The sequence below is a fragment of the Macrobrachium nipponense genome, chromosome 47 (assembly GCF_015104395.2).
Source record: "Macrobrachium nipponense isolate FS-2020 chromosome 47, ASM1510439v2, whole genome shotgun sequence".
In the NCBI taxonomy this organism is placed as follows: Eukaryota; Metazoa; Arthropoda; class Malacostraca; order Decapoda; family Palaemonidae; genus Macrobrachium; species Macrobrachium nipponense.
The window spans coordinates 19,906,750-19,933,565 of record NC_087222.1 but is presented as its reverse complement, the minus strand read 5'-3'; the positions used below and the strand labels follow the sequence as shown (position 1 = coordinate 19,933,565).

Genomic DNA, 26,816 nt, shown 5'->3' with positions numbered 1-26,816 from the left:
AATGCACTGACTGAGATTGTTCCTACACAATATACAAACTTGATGTTCTTTACAATAGGAATTACTTACAGTGAAGCTGGCACACGGCTGATAAAATTCTTGAAGAAGATGGTTAGGCAGTAACTACCGTCTGGTAGGCGGGGAGACCTGCCTGCCCAGATTGTAAACATTCCAATTTTGTTTTCGGTCCGTCTTCAGATGAAGATGTGTTTTCGTGAGATCTTGCTCAACTGCCATTAATCAATTTTCCCAGTGGTATCTTTCTTTTATTGTTTTGATTTATTTTCAATATGTTTGATATTAATATTGTTAATATGCAGACCCACTTTTTGTGATAGTCTTGGAAGCTGCCTGCCCCCTTCATGTATATAGGGATCAGCAACGAGGCATATAAAGACTCTTACACTTTTTCCCCCTTTAATAGTAAGGAAAAGCAGCATATATTTAGTATTGGATTTGGGATTCATGCTTACGCTCCAGGAGAATTTACCGGGAGAAACCTCAGAAGTTTTTCTCTCCCGGTATTCTTCCTTCCTTCCCTTTGCCCATCTTCGCTCACTTGTCGGGCGAGGAGGAGGGGGTGGCGTGTATGGTGTTGAAGACTGGATTTCATCTCGTTTCGGAGGGCAGTGCTCTTTTGGTACGAGAGGAGCATCATTCTTTAATAAGGTTTTCTGTTTTCCGCAGGCTGACAGTGAGCGATAGTAAATCACAGCAGTAGATGTGTTTTAGATTGTACCCGTGACATGATAGCATGCTCTGGCACTGGCTCTCGAGTGTGTGTATGATTCCCCTGCTGTGAATCATATTAATATGCTTCTGTTTTCCTGAAGTTATATCATTGGACAGCATCTATGCTAGCTGCCCTGTGATTACTGACTCTACTTCTGAAGAACGTCTTTTCTATTGCATTTCCCTTCCTTTTCTAAGCTCAAGGAGGCCTGGATCTGGACTGGCCTCCTCTGGTCAAGAAGAGGAAGGATGCTTCTCCTCCCCTAAGGAGTTCTCCTGCAGGATTTCTAAGGGCTGCCTCCTCCCGAGGAAGCGTAATGGGATCTTTCATCGGCTCTTCCCAACCCTCAGTTCAGACAGAGGACAAAAGAAGGGACGAGACATTCATGTGTCCCATCCCTTTCTGCCAACACAAAGGAGTGCTCATCAGTTCTTGGTAGACTTCCACCTAGTGTTCTGATTCTGAGGATTCAAACACCTGGAGACAATGTACTCCTGGCTCTTTCTGTCCTTTGGGAGGATTCTAATTTGCAGTCTCCTATGGGTCTCGCATTTTAGGAGCTTCAAGTGCATATTCTGTTAAATCACACTCTTGATCCAGTCTTAAATACTCGCATATAAGACTGGTTTCTATGCCTGTTCCTCCTTGACTTCTATGGAAGTCAAAGAAGGACCTCTCCCGATGATCGTCTGACGAGATTCGAGAGTCTCACTAATTGCTTGAATTTCTTAGAATTTTTGGTGCTCTCTAGGTGTTCTGTTTTCTGTGATTCTAAACACTCAGGTGAGAGAGGCATTATCAATGATTGTTATCACAGGAGTCGGGAGTCTCGGTGAGCGCTTGATTTCTTGGGAATTTTCATGTGCTCATTGAGTGCTTGGTTTCATCTGTTTCCGAGGACTTGGATGAGACAAGGCTCTCCCGATTATTGTTTTACAAGACTCGGGAGTCTTTCCCAAGCATCTGGTTCATTGGAAAACTGGCACTCACTGATTGCTTGGTTTCTTGCAATATCCGAGCACTCAGTTGAGAAAAGATTTCCTGACGATTGTCCTTGGGAGGATTGGGAATCTCGCCGAGCATTTGAATTCAGGTGAATTCTGGAACTTGTGAGCGCTTGCTATCACAAGTGCTGTGATAGCAAGACATGCCTCCTCCAGTACAGGAGAGAGTGTTCTTCAGTCTGGTTGGGCTAACGGCTCTGCAGAATTAACTCTCTGCCCTTGATCAGGTTTTTTTGGTTTTTTGCCATGGCATACCACCCTCCTTTTTTTGGTTTCCCATGTTGCAGTCTTCATTGCAGTCCTGCAATCGAGTGCCATAGGCAGGGTTCATCATCTTCATCCTTGTCAGTCTCGTCTTTTACCACCGCCTCCCTTTCTTCTCCTAGACCTGATTGGTCTAAGAAGGAAGAAGGGTTGGTTTAATCTCTTGACCCTTAAGGAAGCTCCACCAGTGGGCCAGTGGGACTTCGAAGGGTCTGCCTCCTTTCATAGAAGAAGCAATTGGATTTCTGTAGGCTATCCTAATCTTTCGGGGCTAGGACCATAGGAGCGCAAAACTTCAGTCATTCTCCTATCATTAGGTATAGAGATTCCTTCTCTAGTAAATTAGTATACTGCATTGGGGTGAGCTCATTCATGATACACTCCAAGTGTATAAATCTCTATGGGGGACGGTAAAAGCTATTGATCCCGTTGCTGAATAACCACTGGTTCCATGTAACGTAAAAAACACCATACAAACAAAACCAAATCTAAGTCTTCTGCTCCGTCACAACTAGCCCATGGGCCACTGATGATTTTTCAGACTAACACAGCAGGTTTTGTCTTCTATATACAGTGGGACCTTAGTTTTCATACATAATCCAGAACCTCCCAAGAAAACCAAAATGTATGAAAACCGAAAGAATAATTCCATTAAGGAATAATGTAATTTCAATAAATGGATTTCAGGCCCCTGAAATATTAAGAAAAGATACATTTTATAGGGAATAAACTCAGCTTTACATACAGAAAACAATGAGAAATAAATATAAATGGCTAATGAAATGAATAAATGAACATTTAACATTACTCTTACCTTATAGAAAACAACCGTTAGCGCACGGAAAGACAGAGAGGAGGGGAGAGGGAGGAGGAGAGGTTATTTTTTGAAAGGGTAATCTCTCTCCAGAAGGACTTCCAGGTATCAAGGACCTATCTGGAGTTACTTCTCTTCGTTTTTTACTGACAATATCTGATGTACTTCCCTTCTTTTGCTTTTTACTGGCACTAGGACCGCTTGAGAGTTACTGGACCCCTGTCGCATAACAAAACTGTCCAGAGACATTTGTTTCTGCTGTTTCTTTAAATTTTGCCTCGAGTTAAACAACATATTGTCATTAAACCTGTTGGAGACACTGATTACAACTTCTTTGTTGTAATGATAATTCTCCACAAAACTTTTTACGTACTTTTTGCCAACATGTCATTAATCCTTGAAGTAGGCATTATGTATGCCCATTTGTTTTATTAATGTTTCAAACCAGTCTTAAATTCACTAACAGCACCGCTTGTTGTAGGCATTTTCTCACTGATATCGACATGGAACTTCCTCCAACAATTTGCCACGAGTTCTTTCTTAAATTCTAGTGTTTCTCGCCATTTTCACACAAGGGCTAGCACTTGGTACTTTCTTTGGCCCCATGAAAAGCACAAAAACAACAAACATAAAAACAAAATTGGTCACGAAAAAAGATTGGATACTTTGTTTGGGAGCTCGAATGGAACCTTTCCGAGTGTTTGAAAACCGAGGAAACGTACGATAACCAAGACAAAAATTTTGTAGAAAAAAGTCTATGAAAACCGTAACATACGAAAAGAAAGAGAGACGTATGAAAACCAAGGTTTGACTGTACTTGCAAGGAAACCATCCTAAATATTAAGCTGAAAGACACTTCAGACCAATATGAAGAGGAGGTGAAGTTTTTAGGGATGAAAGAAGCTAACATGGGCTAGTCATACTGACTTCTTGAAAATTAACATTTTAAAAGTAGTTTCAGGTTTTAACTGGGGTGCTGAGTAAGAGGTCACTTTTACAGTTACAGGTAGTTGTCGACTTACGACCATAATTGGTTCCGACTGACCAGTCGTAAATCGATTTTGACGTAAGTCGGCCCATGTTAATTCACCGTAAGAATATTATACTAGCCAAGCCTACACTAGGGTAATTAGTACCACCTTTACATATAGGGTAGCCTAGCCTACACTACACAGCATTACTTCATACATATATGGCATATTAATTATTAATTTCAGCTAATTCACTAGGATCAATGCACATTGGCTTATGATAATTCAGACAAAGAAAGAAATTGAATAACATTAACAAGTTGTCTTGGCGTATACGATGATGATGTTTTTCATGGTACATACATCGTATATGTACAATTACAGTAACCTAGCCGTAGCCGACAGTAATACTGTTTTACTACATATACAATATAATTTAGAAATTTATTAATACAGTTGAATATCTTAAAACCGGCATTCTATGGTCTGGAAACTCCCGTGATTCGGCTCGATTTTAAATCAGCAAGCCCATTAGATTGTTCCGCCGCCACCTGGGACGCGCCACTTATTGTTTGCAACTTCAAGGTAGCAAAAACTATGCATATATCCTTTGTTTTGTATAAAAATAGTTGTTTTTTAGTAATGTAAATATACAAAGTCAAATATGTTTTTGATATTAACCTTGGAAGAATAAATATATATTTAAATATTCCACTTGAGAATGCTCAATGTTCAACCAAGTTTCACATGTATGACTAGACCTACTACCCTAACGCCATATTATAAGTAGCTGAGAAAGGATAAGAAATATGAAAGGTGATGTTCTCATTTAAGTCTATTTCATGGTTTTTTTTGCTTAAAAAAAAAAACTACTGCTTTCACCAAGGGTTGGGCCTCTTTGACAGCTACAACAATCATACAGGGTGTAACATGAGTGTATGCAAATACTTTGGGGAATGAAAGATAAGGTAACTTTGAACAGAAAATATTTTATAAACATGCATTTTAAGGCTTCCATTATCAGTTCGGGGAATTTTAAAATATCCGTTATCATTAGTGATGCTCTCACACGAGAGTTCATAGCGAGAAGTCGGATCGAGTCGCCTGAAATGCTGGAAAGAGAACGGAGGTGGTGATAGGAGTGATGGAGGGATTTGGTCCGATGTTAATAAAGTATCTCCGAATAAATGTGTTCTTTAGGTTTTGAAAAAAAAAATCTGTTTCCCTCCCTATCCATGGCATTCACTGGCCACCGATAAAAAACGAAACAAAAACAATAAGCCTAACCTGAATCTCTCAACCATCAAAGGTAAGTTTGCTTATTCATTAGACTTCTTCATTAGACACCTATCAAGATTTCAAGTGTATTTAAAAAAATCTCCTCCTCTCCATCTAAAGTATTCATCAGACACCAGTCATAGGCATAGAGCTAGTCATGATTCCTGGTTCAGCAAAATTCAAAATTCACAAATGAATGTTGCTCAGAACATTTACACTACTGTATTGTCCCTTACTCTCTTGAGGTGCTTCGAGGAGTTCCACCTCTAGGCCCATGCTCTAAACTTTGCTGTTCTCTAACAATTTGATTTCTTGTATGTATGATTCTCTCCAGTATATTAAGCTTTCTTGATATCTCTCCAACAGGAACTTGCACCGAATGCAATGCAATAATTGTCTCTCGCTCAGCGAGGGATGTTTCTTAGACCGATGAATGACACATTGACATTAGATTCCTGTGCACATAATGACATCAAAAGCTATAGAGTGAGGTCGCTTGGTTCACACTGTTAGGTTATAATTTTTTTTAATTTCATAGCATTTTTGGGGTGCGTCCCAATGTTTTTCTGTAAAATTTAACAAATGGAATCATTCAAGTACCTTCAACTTAATATTGGAAATGATAATGTAAGGACTGTTTATGCGATACTACTAGAAGGTGTCTCCTTTCTATTTGATAATGTCTATCAGTGGTTCTGATATGACATTTTTTATCACTTCGTTTCATTCACATCAATTTTGCTATATGGAAAAATAGATTTACACAGTAGCATAACATGTTCTAAAGACATCAGTGACTGTTTTTAACGTCATTACATAAGATTTCTTCTATCTTTGAAAAGAAAAATAGATTAATAAGGCATGAATCGTGCGTCAGGCAGGTGAACAAAAAATTATGAAACTCTGCCACCAATTGTTTGAGCGTGTACAAAGCGTTTTAGATGATACTATAAGCATGCATAGCATATCTAGAATACATAAAACACAGGAATAGCAGGATACATATGTTTTTGTCTGCGGTATGCAGTATTTTCATGCATATGTACTAAGTTTATTTTCGTGACTAAATACGTTTTTTATGATTAAAAAAGACTTGTTAATTTTCAAATATTACAGTTCTGTAATAAGTTTATGTAAACACAGCAAAGTTCCAATAACATAATTGTTTTTTGTTAAAAGATGCTTCACCCAGGCCAACTCTTGTGACGCCGCCTTAGAGCAGTACCCAGACACAAAATGATGCTCAACACGCTATGGGCTGTTGTCTACAGAGCGGCCAATACAGGCGCAGCATTCATTTTCCTTGTCGCTCATTGGCTGTACACTTGCGTTGATTGGTTGAAATGCAAGTCCCATCTCGCATAGATGAATTGTGGGTATTGTACATCTCTCCTTCATCAGCCTCACTGCATAGAAGGTTACTGATATACGCAGACGTAATTTCAAAGTTGTGTTTAACGCATCTGCAAATATCTGTGTGAATCATGCCAAAAATGTCCTAAAAAGTGCCCTGCTCCTTTGTTTTAAAGCTTCTAGCAAAGAGCATAAAGAAAGAAACCATCTTGAAGCTCGACAATGGTGAAAGTTCTCGATATGAAGGAGGAAAAAGTTTTGACATGGTTGGTTGCCATTTCAATGTGAACGAGAGCATGGTGAGATACAAGAAAAAATTTAAAGTGAAATCAGATAAAGTGTAAGCATGACATACTTTGGAACTGCAAAAAAGCAGTGTCGACAGTAAGAGATAAACAATCGTGAAAATGAAATCTACACTCACATACTGGATCAAGGATTGCCGTAAGAAGAGCGTGCCCCTTGACTCTAACATCATACACGAGGAAGCGTGACAGCTCTACAGCAGCTATTAACTGCTATGGAAGGTGGCAATGTAGAGGAAGAGGAAGGCGGCGATCTAGAGACATAGTAAGGTGAAGAAGGGGAATTGGAATTCTTGGGCTGTGATGAACCAGCTCCTGAAGAGGAAAGAAGAGCCACAACCGGGACTGTCCTCAGTTTCCCAAGGTTTTCAGGTGAGCAAAGGATGGTTCCACCAGTTCCAGAGAAGGTTCCACCTAAAGTCTATATCCTTAATGGGGAAGCAGCATCTGCTGACAAAGAGGCGGCTGTGAAATATCCCGAGACCTTCAAGAAGCTTCTTCAGGAGAAAGGATACTGCCCAAAACAGGTCTTCAATATGGATGAAATTAGCCTGTTCTGGAAAAAGATGCCGTCACAGAAAAAAAAAATTTATTGATGGACGAAGCTACAGCCTCTGGATTCAAGGCACAAAAGGACAAGGTGACTTTCCTGATGTGCGGGCTGGCTTTATGCTCAAACCAAGCCTCATTTACAAGGCTGCAAATCCCAGGGCACCCAAAAATAAGAACAAGGCATTGCTGCCTGTGTTCTGGATGCACAATTCCAAGGCCTGGATCACCAAAGTCCTTATGGAGCACTGGTCCCGTCAAAGCTTCATTCCTCAAGTGAGGCAATACATGGCCGATTTGGACATGGAGTTCAGGTATTGCTAATAATAGATAATGCTGGTGGCCACTCTCTCAATCTGTATCACTAGGGAGTCCAGCTCGAGTTCCTTCCTCCCAACACCACCTCTCTCCTCCAGCTTATGGACCAGGGCGTGATCCGTGCCTTCAAGGCGCTCTAACACCGGGAACTCCCTCCAGCAGCTTATTGATGCAATGGACCATGTGAATTTACGCTGAAAGCCTATTGGCATAAATTCACAATAGCTACCTTTTTGTCTGTTATCAACCGGTCGCTGAAGGGCTTGAAGAATGAGACCCAGAATGCATTTGGGAGTAAGTTGTGGCTGGACTGTGTCCATAATTATACAGGCTTCTCTCCTGAGTAAATCCCGCTTTCAGCCATTAATAAGGCAGTCCAGTTGGCGAGAATTCTTGGTGGTGAAGGCTTTGATGATATCACTGTGGATGAAGTCAGCACCCCTATTGATGCCCACTCTGACCCCCTGACAGACCAGGATTTGGTAATCCTGACGAAGTCTGCCAGTGAAGAAGATACTCCAGGTTCAGGAGAGGAGCAAAAGCAGCAGCAGGAGGGCCTGACTTTGAAACGCCTAACCCAACTTAGGAGAATGGTAAGTGATGTTCATGAGTTTTTTTCAACATGGGATCCTTACATGGAATGCTCCTTAAAGTTTTCCAGCATTCTTGATATGGCATTGGAGCCCTATAATGAAGCCCTCACCACCATGAAGCAACGACAGCAGCTGCCAATCACCTTGTTCATCACACGTATGTTATATATTTAAATTACACTTTTTATTGACCTGTAGTTGATAGACAGATGTGAGAACAATGACATTCTTTGAAAATAATATATATCAACATTAGCTCTCGCAGAAACAAAAGTCAATGTTCTTTGTTAAGAAGAATCTACTGTCTCAGAGGTCACATTGACAAAACCTGAGTTTGCGTGGAAAATTCCTCGAACGTTGTGTTCGTGTGTGCATTTGTTTCTGTGGGCGGAACCAGTGAGAGATAAGTGTTATTTAAAATTGATTACCCTTCCCTCCTTAACAAGGAGAATATGAAATGTAGAAAACTCTGTTATGTGTAGATTAGGAATTGTGAAATAAATGATGGGTTATTACACAATCGGTTTTGCACAACGAACTCGTTACACTCCATTACATAGTAGACAGGGAGTGGTTTTAATTAACGAGAATGCTCTTCTGTATCATATGAATTTTGGGGCATTGTTCGCCCAGCTTTTCCTTGAAGATGGAGGGCGAGTGACAACCACACGAAACTATTATCATGGAAGTCAGAGGTGAGAGTTGTTGGAACTTTCATTAATGAATTCCTTTTCAGCATCTCGAACTATTTGAGATGATGTGTGAAGTGGCAGAACATCTCTTTCTTTCTCATGAGAGATTTGTGAGAAATTATTATCATTCTGTTTTTTGTGCACTTGTTGGTGAAATGTATCACTGTCCTCTTTATGAGATTTGTTATTATTTTGTTATTTTGACAATTGTGTCAGTAAGAATTTTGTTTCTTTCTGACAGGAACTCTTTGAATTGTCGCTTTGTCGGCCTCTGTGAGACGGATTATTACCTAGTATTGATAATTTACATGATGTTTAACGTGTTGAAGAAACTAATTGATTTACTGCATGACTATTTAATTTTGTGGAATTAATATCAGAGTATGATGGGAAGTGTCCCTTTTATTTTTTTGTTTCACTTGTCGGAATGGTTCAGTTTCCTGGGACCTTGTTCTAGACAGTCTGTTTTCTGTGTCGCGTTTTAATTAATGATTTCAGTCTTTCATTTGATTATCTTTCTGGCTGTCTGGCAATAGTTAGAATTTTGCTTTTCCTTTAGAGAAATAAACAATTATTTTTTTTGTAGTTCAGAGTTTAAAATTTCCGTGGCCCTAAATTAATTTTTGCAATTTTCTTGTGAGTTGATTAAAGATTTTCAGAGGGACACGTTACCATATTCAGTTTTGTGCCTCCCCTAGGTATATACTTACGAAGAAGGACCCTCCAAAGCCTCCCAAAACCCCTGAAGTAGTGCCTCCCTAATTGCCTGAGATAGTACTATGCCTCTTGATTCGCCTGAAGAAGTGCCTCCCACTGTAGAGTATTGGCATGGCTCAACAAGCAGGGAAATTGTTGTCCCTTCAGCTCCACATGTTGGCGGTGCAGGTTCACAAGTGGGTGTTCCGCATTCGGTAGAGCTGTCAGCCAGGTAAATCCTGGGGAACTAGGACATAGTTGCAGATAAGCTCAGTTGCTAGGGTCAAGAGATAGGGACAGAGTGGTCCCTACACCCAAGCCATTGCAGAAAGATTGTTCAGTCTATTGGGGCTTACCAGCTTTAGACCTCTTTGCAACCTGGCACAACAGAAAGATCCTGGTGTTCTGTTCTGTTGTGCCAGACCCACAGGCAGCAATAGAAAATGCTTTCCAACACCCATGGAGCAATCTCCCAGGCCTACAATTTTCATCCATTTTGTCTGATTCATTGGGTGATCAACAGGGTCATGATCACCATAAATCTCAAGATGACCCTGGTGGCTGCCAAGTGGCCACATGCTTAGTGGTATCTGGACCAGGCTGTGAGAGAACTGTCATTTCATGCTGGAGACTATCCAGCATTTCTTGCGAGCAAAATGTATTTCCTCGTCACAAAGCGACCAAGATTTCTGGATACCTTTGTAAATTCTCAGCGGCTTTGTACCAGGGGAAATGGACTGTCTTCTGTGGTTGGTGTCCTCAATGGGGTGTCTTTCCAGTCGGAGCCCCTATTCAGCAGGTAGCAGACATTCTTGTCTTTCTTCACTGAGAGAAGTTTCTCTCAGTCTCAGCTATTAGGGGCTATAGAGCTGCCCTTCAACTGCTCCTTTTTTTGAAGGGCGTCAATCTTTCTTCCTTGTGGGAGATCTCCATGCCGTTGAGAAGGTTAGAACAGTCATTCACTCCCAGGGAATTCAGTCCCCCTGAGTGGGATGTGACTCTCATCTTACGGAGCCTGACTTGTGCATCCTAGCCTTTACGAGAGTAGTCTGGCAAGGATCTGACCTTCAAGGCTGCATTCGGGCTTGCCCTGGCATCAGCGAAGAGAGTTGGGGCACTTCATGGACTTTCCGTTGATGTTAAACACTTGAGGGGATGAGGATCGGTCACACTCGAGTTTTTCCCAGAATTCAAGTTCTTTTCAATCCCCTCCCTAGAGGACTTTGCTGGCAGTGATCAAGACGATATGCTACTGTGTCCAGTTCAAGCGCTGCTGTGCTATCCTAAGAGGTCTCAAGATCTCTGGCCTGAGTTGCGTGCGACAACTCTTTGTTAGTACTGGCTCAACCAAGGAAGAGGTGTCCAAGAACATGATTTCTTTCTGACTTTGTGAGACCATCAAGCAAGCATACTCTACTTCTGATGAGGTAGATGAGAGTACTTTTTGAGTAAGAGCTCACAAAGTTAGGGGCATTGGTCTGTCCCTCGCATTCTGGAAGAACCTGTTGGTTCCACAGGTACTAAGGCTGGGATCCCGTGTGTGCACAAAAAACCTCATTCACATCCTTCTACTTTCTGGATGTTACCCATGGGTCCAAGGACACATTTTTCTTGATTCTTGTGGTGGCTGCTCAACAAGCTGTGTAACTTACTTGGCTCCCTTAGAGGGACAGGTAGCATCTCACCTAAGGTGTTCGGTTACAAAGAGAAAGTGTGAGTGAGTGACTGGCCTCCTCCCTCTCTCTTTTTATACCCTTCCTCGCCTGTAGGGCAGAGGGAAGTTTGGTGAATCGTCACATACTGGACAGGTGTGCAATGCAGGTGAGCTACATAACTGAGTACTGTACCCTGTCTATAATCTAGAAGTCTGTAGGTTAATAGGTGTATGGCCATCCCCTCTCTAGCAAAGGAATAGAGAGGAGCTGACAATTAAATAAAACCCATTGGTTTTATTAGGCTGTTATTGTCTCTGATGCTGTGGGTTCATCCAAACCCTTTTTGAATCAATGATGCTATACATGCCCATTAATTCACAAGGCCTAGAAGACTGGCAGTTGAACATCACATAAGCTCAACAGGAGTCCTTCCTCTGCTCTACATGACCAGGAAGGAGACCCAGGTGAGTTGAGCTACCAGTCAGTTCAAAGATTTACTCAGAAACCTTCAACCAAGAAGTAAGTCTCCATATGTAAAGACCAAAGGAACGAACTACAAATATTTTAAGTAAATTTTATTTTTCTGAACATACAAACCTTAAGGTCTTTACATAAATTACCACCTCGAGCCACTTCTCATTCTGCTACCTGAGCTGAAAGGTTGAAGTGAATGCATAAGGATGGGGGTTGAACAGCATTTACGTACCGCTACGTCAGTTGGATAGATAGGGGATAGAGTATTTTTACGTACTATTATGTCAGTTGGACATGAAAGGGCTAGGCCTATGGAGGTCTTTCTCTCCTCAACTTATGCTTTCTTTATTTCTTCATGCTTAATTTGAGTTACGTAAGGTCCTACACGATCTGAAGCTAGTTGTCTTTGTAATAATAAGAATTTGGAATGCGGCTGTTGATATTACAATTAAAGAGTAGTAGGTATGCTGTTATTTTACTGGTAGATAGCTAAATCCCATTTTTACAAGAGAGCGCCACGAAAACCGAGTTGATTCTTTTGTCAGTAACAGCAAGTAATAATATTATTACGACAAAAGTTGAACAGACGGGTTTTCTCGCCTCCATGATGAGAAAATAAACCTACAGAATAGATTCAGTTATATTATTTTCTTTAAAGGAGAAATTAGAGGGAGGGAGCAGAAGTTATAAACGTGTGCTTGAAAGGGTGGGTGTGAAGGGTGGAAGGAAAAATGTTGGGGGAAGACGTGTGGAGGGCGGTGGCCACGGTGGAGGGGCGGGTTTCATCGTACGTCTGGAGGCACAGTTCCAGTGTTACAGATCACATCCAGCCCTTGTGGCTGAAATGTGTTTACTAATATATGTGGCCGACTGTATGTTTGTATGTTAGGAAAAATGGAACTTTAAAAATTTTTAGTTTTTCCACCGTTGCAGGATGGAAAACCAAAAAGTTTTTTACTTGTATTCATTTTTTATTTATGTAGTATACAAACATGTAGATTTTGGTGTGCTGGAATTAAATGTTAATATTTGCCAAAAAGCAAATCATACAGATGCACTAATCAAGGAAATGTTGTAATATGAAGTTTTTATAGAGGTACAGTTGATTCCCGCTGTTTGCATTATTTGTGGAAAATTTGTTTACTGTTCACAGTGTTTTTTACCAAGAAATATTCACAAATTTCTGTATTTTCATATTTTCATAACTAGATGCACTCTTTGTAATAAAAGCATTAAAATATGCAGGAATAAGCATTTTTAAGAGTTATTCTTGTGTTTTAACTATCGAAATATGCGTTTCTACGGGCTTTTCGAAGGATTTTAAGTATTTGCAGATTTTAGCTATTCTCAACAAACCAAAACCTTATATCAAGCCAAATGAAATGCTTGGTGATGGCATGTGAGTGAGGGGAATTACCTTACTCTTCCTAACCACTTGTTAACTCATTTCCAATGTGCAGTGAAAGATACCCCTTTATAAAAAGCTATGTATAGCTGGATCACATATAATGTACTGTACCCTTCCTGCTGTTACCCCACAAAACTCTTATGCGTGGTTCTCTTCCATTTTCTTTTTATTCTTTGCCCTTTGATTTTGGTTAATAATATGTTCATAAGTAATACTACTTTATTTCTAAGCTAAGAATGTTAATAGAATGTTGAGGTGGTGGGTGTCAATATTAACTGTTAATCTATTGTATCATTGTTGCCTCAGGAATGTTTTGATGCTGTGTCTGGACAACGTTTGGTAGGATTGTATTTATGTTTGGATAGAACTATCAAATGCAGGCTTTGTCAATTGGCCTGAGACCTTTATGGGAACCTGAATTGAATTTGATTTGTTATTTTGCTGTTTCAGTTCTGGCATTATGTTTCCTAACTCTGTGTTGAATTGTTTGATTTCAGATTCTCCCTCAGAAGAACCTTCCTTCCTTTGTAAGTTTTGATTAGCATCAGGATTTTGGGAAATGCATGTTATTTATTGGTACTACATGGAACATTACCAGTAGCAGCTCTTAAAGTGTATGAGACAATAGTGAAATATTGTATGCATATTTAACAAATTGAACAAGAAGTAAAATTTTTTTCTAATATTAGACTCATACATCAGCAGTGAAATCTTGTTGTAGTCCTTCAAGATATTGTACTTAATTTTTAACAGATTTATTGAGTAATTATTTGTAAACAATTTTGTTAGGAGTTGTGAATTGAACACATTGTCATTACAGAACAGGACAGGAAAAAAGGCTAAAATGAATCCAGAACATTCTTTAGAATTTCTTTTGAAAAGTGAAACTGAAGGTGCATTATCACTACCTTCCATAAATCGAGAAAACATCAACTTGGCTGTCTTTAGTGGAACCAGTGATGGAGACTTTTTGTCTCTGGATCCATTGATGGACATAAAAATAGAAGCAGAGGAATTCTGTGAGTCTAATGAAGATGATGAATATTCATACGAAATGAATTCAACAGTGAATGAAAAACATCCACAAACTTGCAAAAAGGAAGTAAAACAAGAAAGAAGGACTAGTCATAATGGAGAGAAGCTTTTCAGATCCACTGACTGTGAAAAAGCATTTTACAAGAAAATTAATCTTACAAATGATATCAAAAATCCTACCAGGGAGAAATTCATATGCAATGACTGTGGGAAAACATTTTCCTTGAAACGTAATCTTATAGCTCATATGAAAATCCATACTGGAGAGAAGCCATTCATGTGCAACGAATGTGGGAAAGCATTTTCCCAGAAATCAAATCTTACACTTCATATGAGATTGCATACTGGAGAGAAGCCATATATGTGCAATGAATGTGGGAAAGCATTTTCCACGAAAGATACTCTTACAGTTCATATGAGAATCCACACTGGAGAGAAGCCATTCATTTGCAACGAATGTGGGAAAGCATTTTCCCACAAACCACATCTTACACTTCATATGAGATTGCATACTGGAGAGAAGCCATATATGTGCAACGAATGTGGAAAAGCATTTTCCCGCAAACCACGTCTTACACTTCATATGAGATTGCATACTGGTGAGAAGCCATTCATGTGCAACGAATGTGGGAAAGCATTTTCCCAGAAATCAAATCTTACACTTCATATGAGATTGCATACTGGAGAGAAGCCATATATGTGCAAGGAATGTCGGAAAGCATTTTCCCATAAACTAAGTCTTACAAGTCATATGAGATTGCATACTGGAGAGAAGCCATTCATGTGCAATGAATGTGGGAAAGCATTTTCCCAGAAATCAGGTCTTACAGTTCATATGAGAATCCACACTGGAGAGAAGCCATTCATGTGCAATGAATGTGGGAAAGCATTTTCCCAGAAATCAAGTCTTACACGTCATATGAGGTTGCATACTGGAGAGGAAAAAGAAACAACATTATGAAATAAACCAGTTAAAGGCAGAGATCTCTCAAATGACCAACTATATGAGAGATCAAAATCACTCACAAAATCTGCTCAAGAAAATTAGGAAAATAAAGAAAAATACAAAATAGGGGATGAACAAGTGAGTGGAAAACTGGCAGAACACCAAGCCAATATAAAGGCCTAGATTCACAAATAGGAAACAAACAACAGAAAATAAAAGTAAAAAAAATAAGTAGGCAGTTTGATGAAAATCCAAAGATTGTGCCCTAGACAACACCAAGAGAATTCATGGATTGACACCATTAGGCAGAAGAACAACCAGAAATAGCAAATGCCTCAAATAAGGTTCACCATCGAAAAAGTAACAAAACTATAAGCAGGAATAGACAAGATCTCAAAATTCTGGCTAAAAAAAGATCACAGCGCTACACTTATAACATGGAAAGAAATAGATATCTGTTTGAGGCTCGAGGTGAGGATGGCAGGTTCATCCTTGCCAAGATTCTTGGACATGATGTGTCGTACAATGCAAGTGGCATTTTTAGATTTATTTCAGGAGGTCTTCTGAAAGCTATTTAACTTTTACAATGACATATTTGCTTTTATAACTTTAATTGAATATACTTTTATTCTTTATTTATAATAAATGATATCGGCGTCAATGACCTTCGATGTCAGGACGCCAGAAAACTTCCAATCATTCATTCATTCATTCTCCCTAAGAGCTCTGAGACTGAGCTCCCTAACAAATATCGGCCCATCTGCTGTCTATCAACACCCTACAAATGGGTCACAGGAGTCATAGCAGACAAGATCTATGAACACCTAGATCAAGGCAAATATATGGAAAAAGAACAAAAGGGATGCACAAGAAACAAACTAGGCACTAAAGATCAACTGCAAATAAACAAGCAATATTAGAAGATTGTAAGAAGAAAAGACAAAGGAATCTTAATATGGCTTGGATAGATTACAAGAAGGCATTTGACACCGTGCCGTGCACTTGGATATTCATATGTATGGAATTATACAACATCAATGAGGAAATAAGATCTTTCTTGGCAGCAGAGATGAGTAAGTGGAAGACCACTCTCTGTCTAAAACACTGAGGGCCAGATAGTAATTCCATACATAAAGATCCAAAGAGGAATATTCCAGGGTGACAGCCTCTCACCACTTCTATTCTGCTTGACCATTGATCCGCTTAGGAAAATCTTGAACAACATTAACACTGGCTATGACCTAAGCAAAAGCAGAAGCAGAAAAGAGAATGAAAGATTGAACCACCTGCTCTTCATGGATGACCTGAAGTTGTTTGCAGATTCAGAGGAAAAATTGGAAGAATAAGTTAGGACAGTCCACCAATTCTCAAATGACACCTGCATGGAATCTGGGTTGGACAAGTGTGCCAAGAGTAAAATAAAGAGAGGGAAGAGAGTAATATCAGAAGGTATAAAGGTAGAGGAAGGCATACTTGTTGAAGACTTGGCGGAGGAGCCTGCATATAAGTACTTGGGAATAGAAGGAAACACTGGTATAGAACACAAGACAGTGAGAGAAAAGATAAAGAAATACATCAGCAACTTAAAGAATTAACACCAAAGAACAAGATCACTGCCATAAACCAGCTGGCGATACCAGTGGTGACATATGGTTTTGGTATTGTAGACTGGGACACAAGATGAGTTAGACAGGATGGATATTAAAACCAGGAAGATTCTCACCCTCCATAAAGTCACATACAGACACCAGTGAATGGACAGAATATACATCCCTCACAGAGAAGGTGGATTAGGCTTGATTGAGAATCAACCAAGGCCTACCAGAGCAGCCAATATTAACTCAAGGGTACTACTTGAAAAGCTCTGAGGATGGAAACATCAAAAAGGTTGCCTAACACCATAATGAAGCCCTGAGCCAACTAACATCAATAACAAAACAGGCTAAGAACTTTGCAGATCTGATAAAAGACACAGAGGACACCAAACAGACCAACTGCAACAATAGCCACGAAAACTAGGCAGTAATACAGTGACAGAGAGGAGAGACTTAAAATGGAAAGGTAGAAAGACCATGGAAGGAAAGGAAGATTTCAAGAAGAATTGGAAAATTTACAAAGACAAAGAAGAGTCACTTAGATGAATAAGTAATGGAGATCTAGGTTATGATGGAGAGACTGATAATAGGAGCTCAAGACCAAGGCCTCCTGACAAACAATTCAAGAAAATGCCTGGCATATAAGCAATTGACCAGTGTATGTTTTGTCATGCAGTGGTTGAGAGTGTTAGTCATCTGATATCAGCCTGCAAGACCCTGCTTGCAGATGGTCACTACACAAGCCCACCACAACAAGATCTGTAAATATATATTGGAAAATATGTAAAGAATACAGAATTGAAGTGAAAGGAAAAGTGTGGGAGCATGAACCAGATCCAATCACCTCCATCTTTTATGACAAGGAAATTCAACAGGAAGATATATAGAAGGAGGTGCTATGAGACCTGATATTGTGATCTAGAACAAGGAGGAATAAACAGCAAAGATTATAGATGTGACAGTAACCAGTGACTTTGGCCTCAATAGAGCTGAAAGGCTTAAACAACAAAATACCAAGACCTGAAGAATGACCTGAAAAGCACATGGGAACTGAAGGAAATAGAAAAAAATACCTTTGGTGGTAAGAGCGACAGGACTTATAAAGAAAAATCTGAGAAAATATCTTCAGGGTATCCGAAGTTGCCCAGTATAAATGAGGTGCAGATTGCTGCCCCAAAAGCAATGGTAAATAACTTGAAACGAGCCCTTGGATATAAGACTTGTGGAATATAGAGATGCAACTATTGCACCTCTGATATAAATTGAAAATTAAGAATAACATTAGCCAGAGGGAAACCATATAGTTGCTCTATATATCAAAGAAGTTTTTCTCAACCAAGACCTCTCAAAAGACACGAGAATTCACACTAGACAGAAACTGTTTACTTGATCTCTGTCCAAGTAGTTTTTATTACGATTTTATTTAACTTGACGCCTGCGTCTGTTTTTGAATGAAGTGTCGCAAAAGGTGTGTGAAAACTCATGCTAGAAGAAGTCATATCTGCACTTGGTTTCTGAGAAGTCCTTTTTTTTTTCATTAAGTTTTTTCATTAGGTTCATCATAGAATGAATTTGTTAACTCGGAAGAAAGATGTCATTCTTCCACACGATGTTGAAACAGTTTTTCTTTTGTAGATTCATAACATATGTGAGTACTCATGGAGGAAAGATATTGTTCTTTTACACTGCATGTTGTACTTTTGTCTTGTATTCTGCAAATCACAGTCCTTGTTTCTGAATGGCCAGACTGTTTTTCAGGTGTCAAAATGCACAAGCAAAGTCACTCATCAGAGAGGATGTTCAGTTGCGCTGACAGATTTGTTAATGTTTTGCACCCCAAAGTAAGTTGCACTTGATGTGGAGATAATTATTGTGAACTTGTCTGCAAAATCTATAGAAAAAAAGGCAACAGCAACCTAAGGGACGATAAAAAGAAAAACCATATTTATATTTTTATGATCCAATTCATGACCATCATCATTGCTGTTACTCAAAGAAGAGAAGGAGAATCTGGAGGAGGGTCTCACTGAAAATGCAGATGAAGGCTCTTCATTTGCAGAGTCTTTATTAGAAGTCAAGGCAGAGCCAAAGTATTTTTGGCCAAAGTGAATTTGATGCAAAATGGTTGTGTGACCTTTATGCAAAGGTAAAATAAATTACCTTTAGTTTTTCTTACTATTTATCTCATTGAACATGACACAGTGTTAGGTTAAGAAATTTTCCTTTGCCTTCTCCAATTCTCTTGTTCCTGTGTATTTTTTGTATGATTTCCAAATAAAGAATTAGTATTGTCTTTGGCTGACATGAAGTTTTCTTCCTTTTGTTATTCAGCATTGTGCATATATGCACTTGTATATGTAGTTGTAAGCTTGAATATTTCCATGAAATGTTATTCTTAGTGGAAATAGAAAGATTGATATCTTCATTATACTTCAGTGAAATTTAGGTGCAGTTTTATTTATCAATTTTTATTATATGTTCTTGGTTTTAATCTTCTACAAAGAAGGCATTATGATTTATACAAATGCTACAGCATTTGTATAAATCATAATGCCTTGTATTAGCTCACTAAGCACAATTGACTGTGTATTTTGTTTTAGGTTAACCAGTCTGAAGTGTTGAAACTGGACTTTTTTTGTAAAAGACTAAAGTAATGTATTAATTCTGGCTTAGATTAAGCTTTTGATTTTATTTTATGTTTCAATCTATAAATGTTTAACGATATTGGTAAATAATAACAAAAATAGTTTATTTATAAATAGAAACTTTCATTTGACCCCATTAAAACTTAAATAATATTGTATGCTGCCAAAAGTGATTGAATGCACCCTGATGTGGTCTGAATGCACTGAGTATCTGGTCCCAGTGCACCTCTTCCCAATTGAAGTGCATCTTTCCTTGCTGTCCCAATGCGCCAACTTCACTCACATAAAAGCTGCCCTTTGGGGAACTGTACCTATAGAGGACTATGTTCACTTTGCAGGATTATTTTCTTTGACAAAGCAAATCAGTTTAAAAAGTCTGGATAAAAACAGAATATTACCAAACCAACAAACACGCTGTGCTATGAGGGAGAAGTTTAAAACTTGACTACCTTACCAGGTAGTCTTAATTCAAACTGCAAGACTAACTCTTTCTTTGTAGATATGACTGTGCTAACTACTCCTTGGGACCTGTGGTGGCTGCTCAGCACTTGTGTACTCACCCGGCCCGGCTCCTATTTATCTTTATAAGTATAGAAGTACCCACCCTTTCTCTGGCAAGGGGAGGTCCCTGAAAATAAAGACAAACCTATTGCTTATATTTGCCATACTGTCTTTCAACTTTCAGATTCATTCCAGCATGATTTTGTGCTGGATTACGGCTCTTTCCCTTCATTTGAAAAAGCCCAGAAGTCTGGGCAGCTGATCACGCAGTCTCTCTATTACTCCAATCAATTCATCAGAGGAAGACTTCTTTTAGCTGAAGACATGAGTTTATCTATGTTTGCATGGTTTCTGCATAATGAAGTGTGGGGAAAAATATCTAAACTATTATTGTGACACTTGAGTTGAGGGGGAAGTTATCAATACCTAGTCCAAGTACCTACTATTATCCCAAATAAGTGAAGGTATGACTGAAGGCATATTGACAGCAGACTCGATATGCAGTAATAAGCCACAATATTCTAGACCTCTGGAGACCTGATCCAAATGTCAATATGAAACCAAGTTGTATCTTGTTAGAGATTTTAAGGTCTTGAGGTTATTACTCCTATAACATTTAATGCTATTTATTATCCCTTGCCTTATGAATGAACATTGTAGGTGGTAAATATAATCGCTAGTGGATATTGATATGCTAATTTATGGAATAACTAAATGTTGAGACTTTAGTTTCACTGTCCCAACCTTCATTTAACCATTAGTTGGTCTCTGTGAACAAAGCTGTGTGGAAATTTAAGTGTTGGAATAAGGTATCTACTACAGTCGAATGGAACAGAGGGCCTAACTAAAGTAGGCAATTTGTAGAGAAATTTTTCTGTTGGGTTTTAATATCGTTTGCGCAATTTGTGACTAAAGTCCTCTTAAGATGACTATAAACTAACTGACGTACTCATGATGGTTCTGCGGTGGGCAACAAAACCGTTGCTAACTTCATTAAAACCCACAGTGGACAAAAAGTACTGTTTCTCCCATCGCCTGTTGGTTCCTGGACTTCCTGTAGTCTTCCCTCAGACTCTGGCATACTTGACTTGGCCTTCAAAAAAAAAAACTAGTATCGTTGATATTAAAGAGGGGACATTAGAATTAAGACGTTTGGCCTGTGACAGGACAGTTGAATGTGTCCAAATGTATGTATAAGCTAAAATTTTCATAACACCGTAAACTTGTTTGTGCACTGGGTCAGGAATACCCATCATCTCTCATCTCTCTCTCTCTCTCTCTCTCTCTCTCTCTCTCTCTCTCTCTCTCTCTCTCTCTCTCTCTCTCTCTCTCTCGTTATGATGATAGTTTCCATATTTGAAAGTTAAAAAGTGTTACTACATGAAGGAACTTATGCTTCTAGAATCTACACAAATTATTAAGGAACAATTCTACAGTAATTAAGAGCTTTATATGGCCCGTTTTAAAGTTAACCGAATAAAGCGAAATGTGCGTAAACCTGCTATTTTCATTGACATATTAGAAGGCAAATTTTCTCCTTATTTCGAACTAAAAATAAATTAAATTGAATAGTCCTTTATTAAAAGTTTGAGGAACATATTAGTTCTGTTTATTTATAGTGAGCACGAGGCCACCATAAGAAATAAGATACAGTTTTCCGTGTCGGCTCAAAACCCTAAGTATGAGCTCATCTTTCATATTAAATGGAGCATAACGAACGGAAACGTATGTGCTTGGAGTGCACTGCTTAAGTTTACTACTCTTACCGTTTTCCCACTGCCAAATTCAATCAGCTTGTCATCAAACTTTTTAACGAATTCTTCAAATAACAGGTGTTCTTTAAATTTCACTATAAGCCTGTTATTGGTCATTTGCTGGAATCCTGCTATGTCTATCTCCTTCAAAACCCAATTTGTCAAAAATGGCAAAACACGCTCTCTCATAACTTGGGTGAACAGAAAATTGTAGGCCAATTGAATCAGTCCTCTTCAGGCGTCCTAAAGTCGCGCTGTAGATCTATACTTGCGTTGCCCATTTCCTTCATGGGTTGAACTGCCTGTGATGCAGTTAGACGAACCTTTGTTTTAGGTAAGTCCAGGAACCCGGCGAAGGTTCGTATAAGACTCCTGAATAAAGCTTGATGACAGTGATAGGGAAGAGTTGAATAAGGGTTATTCAAAAGGGGAAATTTTGAAAGTTACCAAAAGTTTTAAGAAGAATCGTGCACCTGGAATCGATGGTCTCCATTGTACATTGTAATATGTTAATCAGGGATGTTATGTATTATGTTAATTCTACTGATATGAACGCTGCCTTTCTTTTGATATGGTCAATACAGAATTTTTGTTTAAGTCTTTGAAGTGTCTAGGGTTTGGAGACGAATTTGTAGGGAAAATAAGTATGCTATATAATGAAATAGAAAGTGCAATGTGTGTAAATAATGATATAACTTCCTTTTCCCCCATAAAAAGGTCAGTCATGCAAGGATGTCCACTTAACATGATGTTATATGCAATCTATCAAGAATCCTTCTTTATAGCAATTAAGGAAAATATTAATGTGGAAACCTTAGTCTTACCTGATCACACTACTCTCAAAGCAGTTGGTTATGCTGATGATAATAATATAATAATCATAACAGAAGATAGTTTAAGAGAAGTGGATAAAATTTTGCAGGAATTTGAGTTGGCTACAAATAGCAAAATTAATAGGAATGAAAAGTCAAGACTATTCAGTATGGGTGGTTGGAAGAGTAAAAGGGACTGGCCCCTTACATGGATGAGGCAGAATGTTACTTCTTTGTTCACGCTAGGTATCCATCATTGTCATGATTATAAGGAAAGTCTAAAGAATAATTGGGAACATGTCATAAGTAAAATAGATAACCATTTGAAAGTGTATTCTGGCAAAAGTATGGTATACTGCTCTTAATTATGGCACCAGAGTTGAGAGACTAGATTTTAGATATATTTGGTGTGGTAGATATGAACCAATTAAACGATCTACAATGACTAGAGGTAGGACTGAAGGTGGTTTGGCTGTTTTCGATGTGAGAGCTAAAGCTAATGCTATTATTGTTAATAACTTTTTGAAAACTCTCATATTGAATAAGGGCCCCCAGAGCTTAATTTTGCATTATTGTTATTTTAGGTTGTGCAAATTCTTGGACTTAGACTTTAAAGCTCCACAAATATTTTGCTATCCCACCCGATATTACGTTATACTATTGGCTTTGTCATGAAATATGTAATATAGAGGAAAGTGCTATTCACCTTTTTCATTTTTGTAAAAGAACTGAACCAGTTTTCAAATGGCTGAGAAGTGTACTTAAAAACATTTATAATTTTGAGCCTGAGAAAAATATGAAATTTGTATATTTTGACTTCGATACCATAGACAATTGCAGGAGGAACGTGTGTATATTTTTATTGTGTTCTTATATATACACGATATGGTGTACTAGAAATGATTTGAATATGGTTGCAAATGATATCATAAGGTTACTAATTAATAATATCAATAATTACAGGAGAGATTTATATTTAATACATGACAATGGAATAAAGAATAATTACGGTTCCTTTTTTGAAAAATTATTTTTTTGAAAGATCAGAACATTATTTTAATTATATTAATTATATTTTTTTTCTGAAAAAGTAATAGTTTATATAAGAGTTTCTAATTGTAAATAATTTTCACTTTATGTACAATTTTCACTATGTAAATGTACTCCTATGTATCTCAAAGTTGTAAGTCTTTAATAATAATAATAAAAAAATTACAAACTAAATGAACCTAACGGTGGTTTTCCTCCTCCGAAACACTGGAGCTGTTGCTGTGATCTCCTTAATTACATATATGTTTCTGTCTTCCGTAACACTGGAGTTATAACAGTGAACTTTATAAATACTTATATGCCTCTGCGTCCAGAGACAAAAGTGAGGTGGCAAAGTGATACATGTACGTATATAAATATCTATGGTACTTCACAGGACCCTTACATCAGCGATCCTACGTCCTCGAGAGGATGATTCTACAGAAAACCCGGGACGTCCAAATCAAATCAGAGCCAAGGGCATCGCAAAGATCGCTTGGACATTCCAAAAATATTAATCACTTATACCTTGGCTAAGCAAAAGCCCCTCAACATTTACTGAGCCGAGGGTGAGGCAGGATGAAGAATAATCATTCAAGAATGACAGTATATCCAAGCAGGCGTTACGTAGCAAATTCAACAATCACCAGGAGTAATAAGGCTCAGAGATCAACTGACTCCTTCAGTCGAAAATATCTCCGACACAGCCACGGTGACAGCACCACTCACTCACAAATATATGAAAAGACAGAATGGTCATTAGTGGCAATTACCAAACAGACAAACCACCGGGAAGGAGGAAAACAAACTAAATGGATAATACAGTTCTTATACATAACAAACAAACAAGAATAATAAAATAACACTGCCAGTCCTGGAATTGAGAGGTCGATGGTTCGCGTCTGTCAATCGCCAATTCTATTATCGCTTAAATAAATTGCCCCTCGGTTAAACACATATGAAAATATATTAATTCCGAGGTAGAGTAAATTAGATATTAAACTACATTTTAGTTTGTGATATATATATATATGATTAATATATATATATCTATATATATATATATATATATATATATATATATATATATATATGTGTTGTGTGTGTGTGTGTGTGCTGCGCGCGCGCACGTGTGTGTATGTATATGTGTGTATATATTAGTATATTAGTATATATTGGACATATAACCCAGAACATTTGGATTGGTGAATTACTAATGATAATATTTTGTGAAAAATGTTTTCACTGAATCCTCTTATCATAAAACCATAAAATTGCAGTAGAGCAAATAAGTTCAAATGACCAGTCCTGGTACCGGAGCAGATGTATTTGATATTTGTTGTGTGCGAGTGTGTGTTTGAGAGAGAGAGAGAGAGAGGGATAACAGTATATCCTTTTACAATGTAAGGAATTAATTATTCATAAGAATACAGATTGATTTTAAAATGTCCTCATCAGTGGATATCCCCTTTGCGTCCGAGTGAACTCTGTCGAAGTTCTTGGTTCCCCAAATGACATTTCAGCTGTTGTCTCACCTCAGAAATCCAAGAAAAAAAAAAGTTATCTCTTCCCCTGCTTAGTGAAAGACCCTTTGTGTTTCAGTTGATGAGACGTCATAAGGAAAGTTGCCCGAGATAAGAGCTGTCAAGCTTAACTTTTTCTGTCCAGTGAATGATTAATGGACGAATTTTAGTCCTGGGAAGTTGCATTTGGAGTCATGACACTCCAGTGGATTTCGGTAACAATTGGAACCTACTATATGGTTATAAGCCTTGACCAGACATGGAAAGACTGTGGACCTTAAGCCGACAAGTTTATTGAAGTTACGTGACACAGAACAATAACTAAAACAGATTTGCAAATTTTCTGGGGATTATAAATGTTTCTATTCTATAAAATTTATATATGCAAGGAAATTGCAAAGGAATAAAAAACAAATTAACTTGTGCAATACAAATACTCAGCCATTTAATCCATTAATGATATTGAAATTACGTATAGTGAAAAAAATAATGCAAAAAAATGTAAGGTATTCGTTTTAGTTTGCAAAGAATTTGAGTCTGTACACAAAACATACTACAGAGGATGTAACATGTGAATAGATCGATTCCCGTTTTGTTTTGATTTGGTTAATTTAGTCATTTCATTACTTATATGGAATGTCATATCAATACAGTTGATTGACTCAAAAGAATATATTTTACAATCATTATCCTCAGCTTTCTGGAAATTGGATGTGAAACCTACATAAATATTCCCAATCATTTGTCCGTGCAAAGAAGAAGAGGTAACACAGCAGCATTAGATTATAGCTGAAGAAAATATGAAAATAAAGAGAAAATTCAGTCGAGAGAAAGCACATGTAAAGTATACGAATCATCAATGAGAAATGATGAGACTTAGAGCTCTCTCTCTCTCTCTCTCACTCTCTATTACAGTCATTGCAAATGATTCCATAAACTAAAGGAGTAGGAATTTTAAAATTTGTTGTTCTCTAATACCTCTCTTACTGGTTATTCATCTCTGCGTTTCTTCTCTAAAAGTGGGATGCTTCCCCTGTTGGATCCCTTGACTCGCAGCATCCATCTTCCCCAACCAACCCTCTCGGTTAAAAGGCCGAGAGCCAGTGTTGTCAATAGCAATATTGTACTTTGTACGTTGTCCGTGAAGTTATTATTCATGCTATGGCACTCATTCTGGTGTCAATGGAAAGCAGAATACTTGTACTTTATTGTTATACTCAAAAGCAAAGATTCATAATGATAGGACGAGTTAAGATTGTCACAAAAATAACCATCCAGAGCATCTGAAGCGTCTCAGGGGCTACTTTCCGTATGATGCACGATCATGTCTGTAACCTGACTAAATCCTTTATACGAAAAATCATGCTATCAATAATATTTTTGTTCTATGAAATTACATTTGCCTAATACACCACAATATACCAATTTAATTTTTTTTAAAACGGCTGCTCTCCTCATGCTTTCCTTTTGCGTCTGAAATGATCTTGAAAAAGGAACAGCATCACAAACCCATTCCAAATGTAATCTTAGGCAAAAATGGTCAACCGAATCTTGCAACTCCAAAGTGGGAGATGATTATAAGCTCTGTACATCTCCCAGACGTATCATTCTACATCGTGGTCTTCACATTATTATTGTTATTATTATAAGTAGTAGTAGTAGTAGTATCACCATGTGACATCACTCAAGCAGAACAACAACAAAAAAAGTTGGTATATTTGGTAGGCAATATCCTACCCTCTGCCCACCAACATAAAGCTGAAAATTCCTTAAACATTACAGATTATCTGGTAAATAATAATACAGCCACCCAAACTCCAATTACTGACATTGCAAGCTTGAAATTATGTGCAATATATCTCAGGTAGC

At 38.1% G+C, this 26,816-nt stretch overlaps 1 pseudogene; it reads left to right on the top strand.

The window, feature by feature from the left end:
• LOC135204750 (zinc finger protein 665-like) overlaps nt 1-15,454 on the top strand; it is a 113,967-nt pseudogene extending 98,513 nt beyond the window's left edge.
• Nucleotides 15,455-26,816: the final 11,362 nt, after the last annotated feature.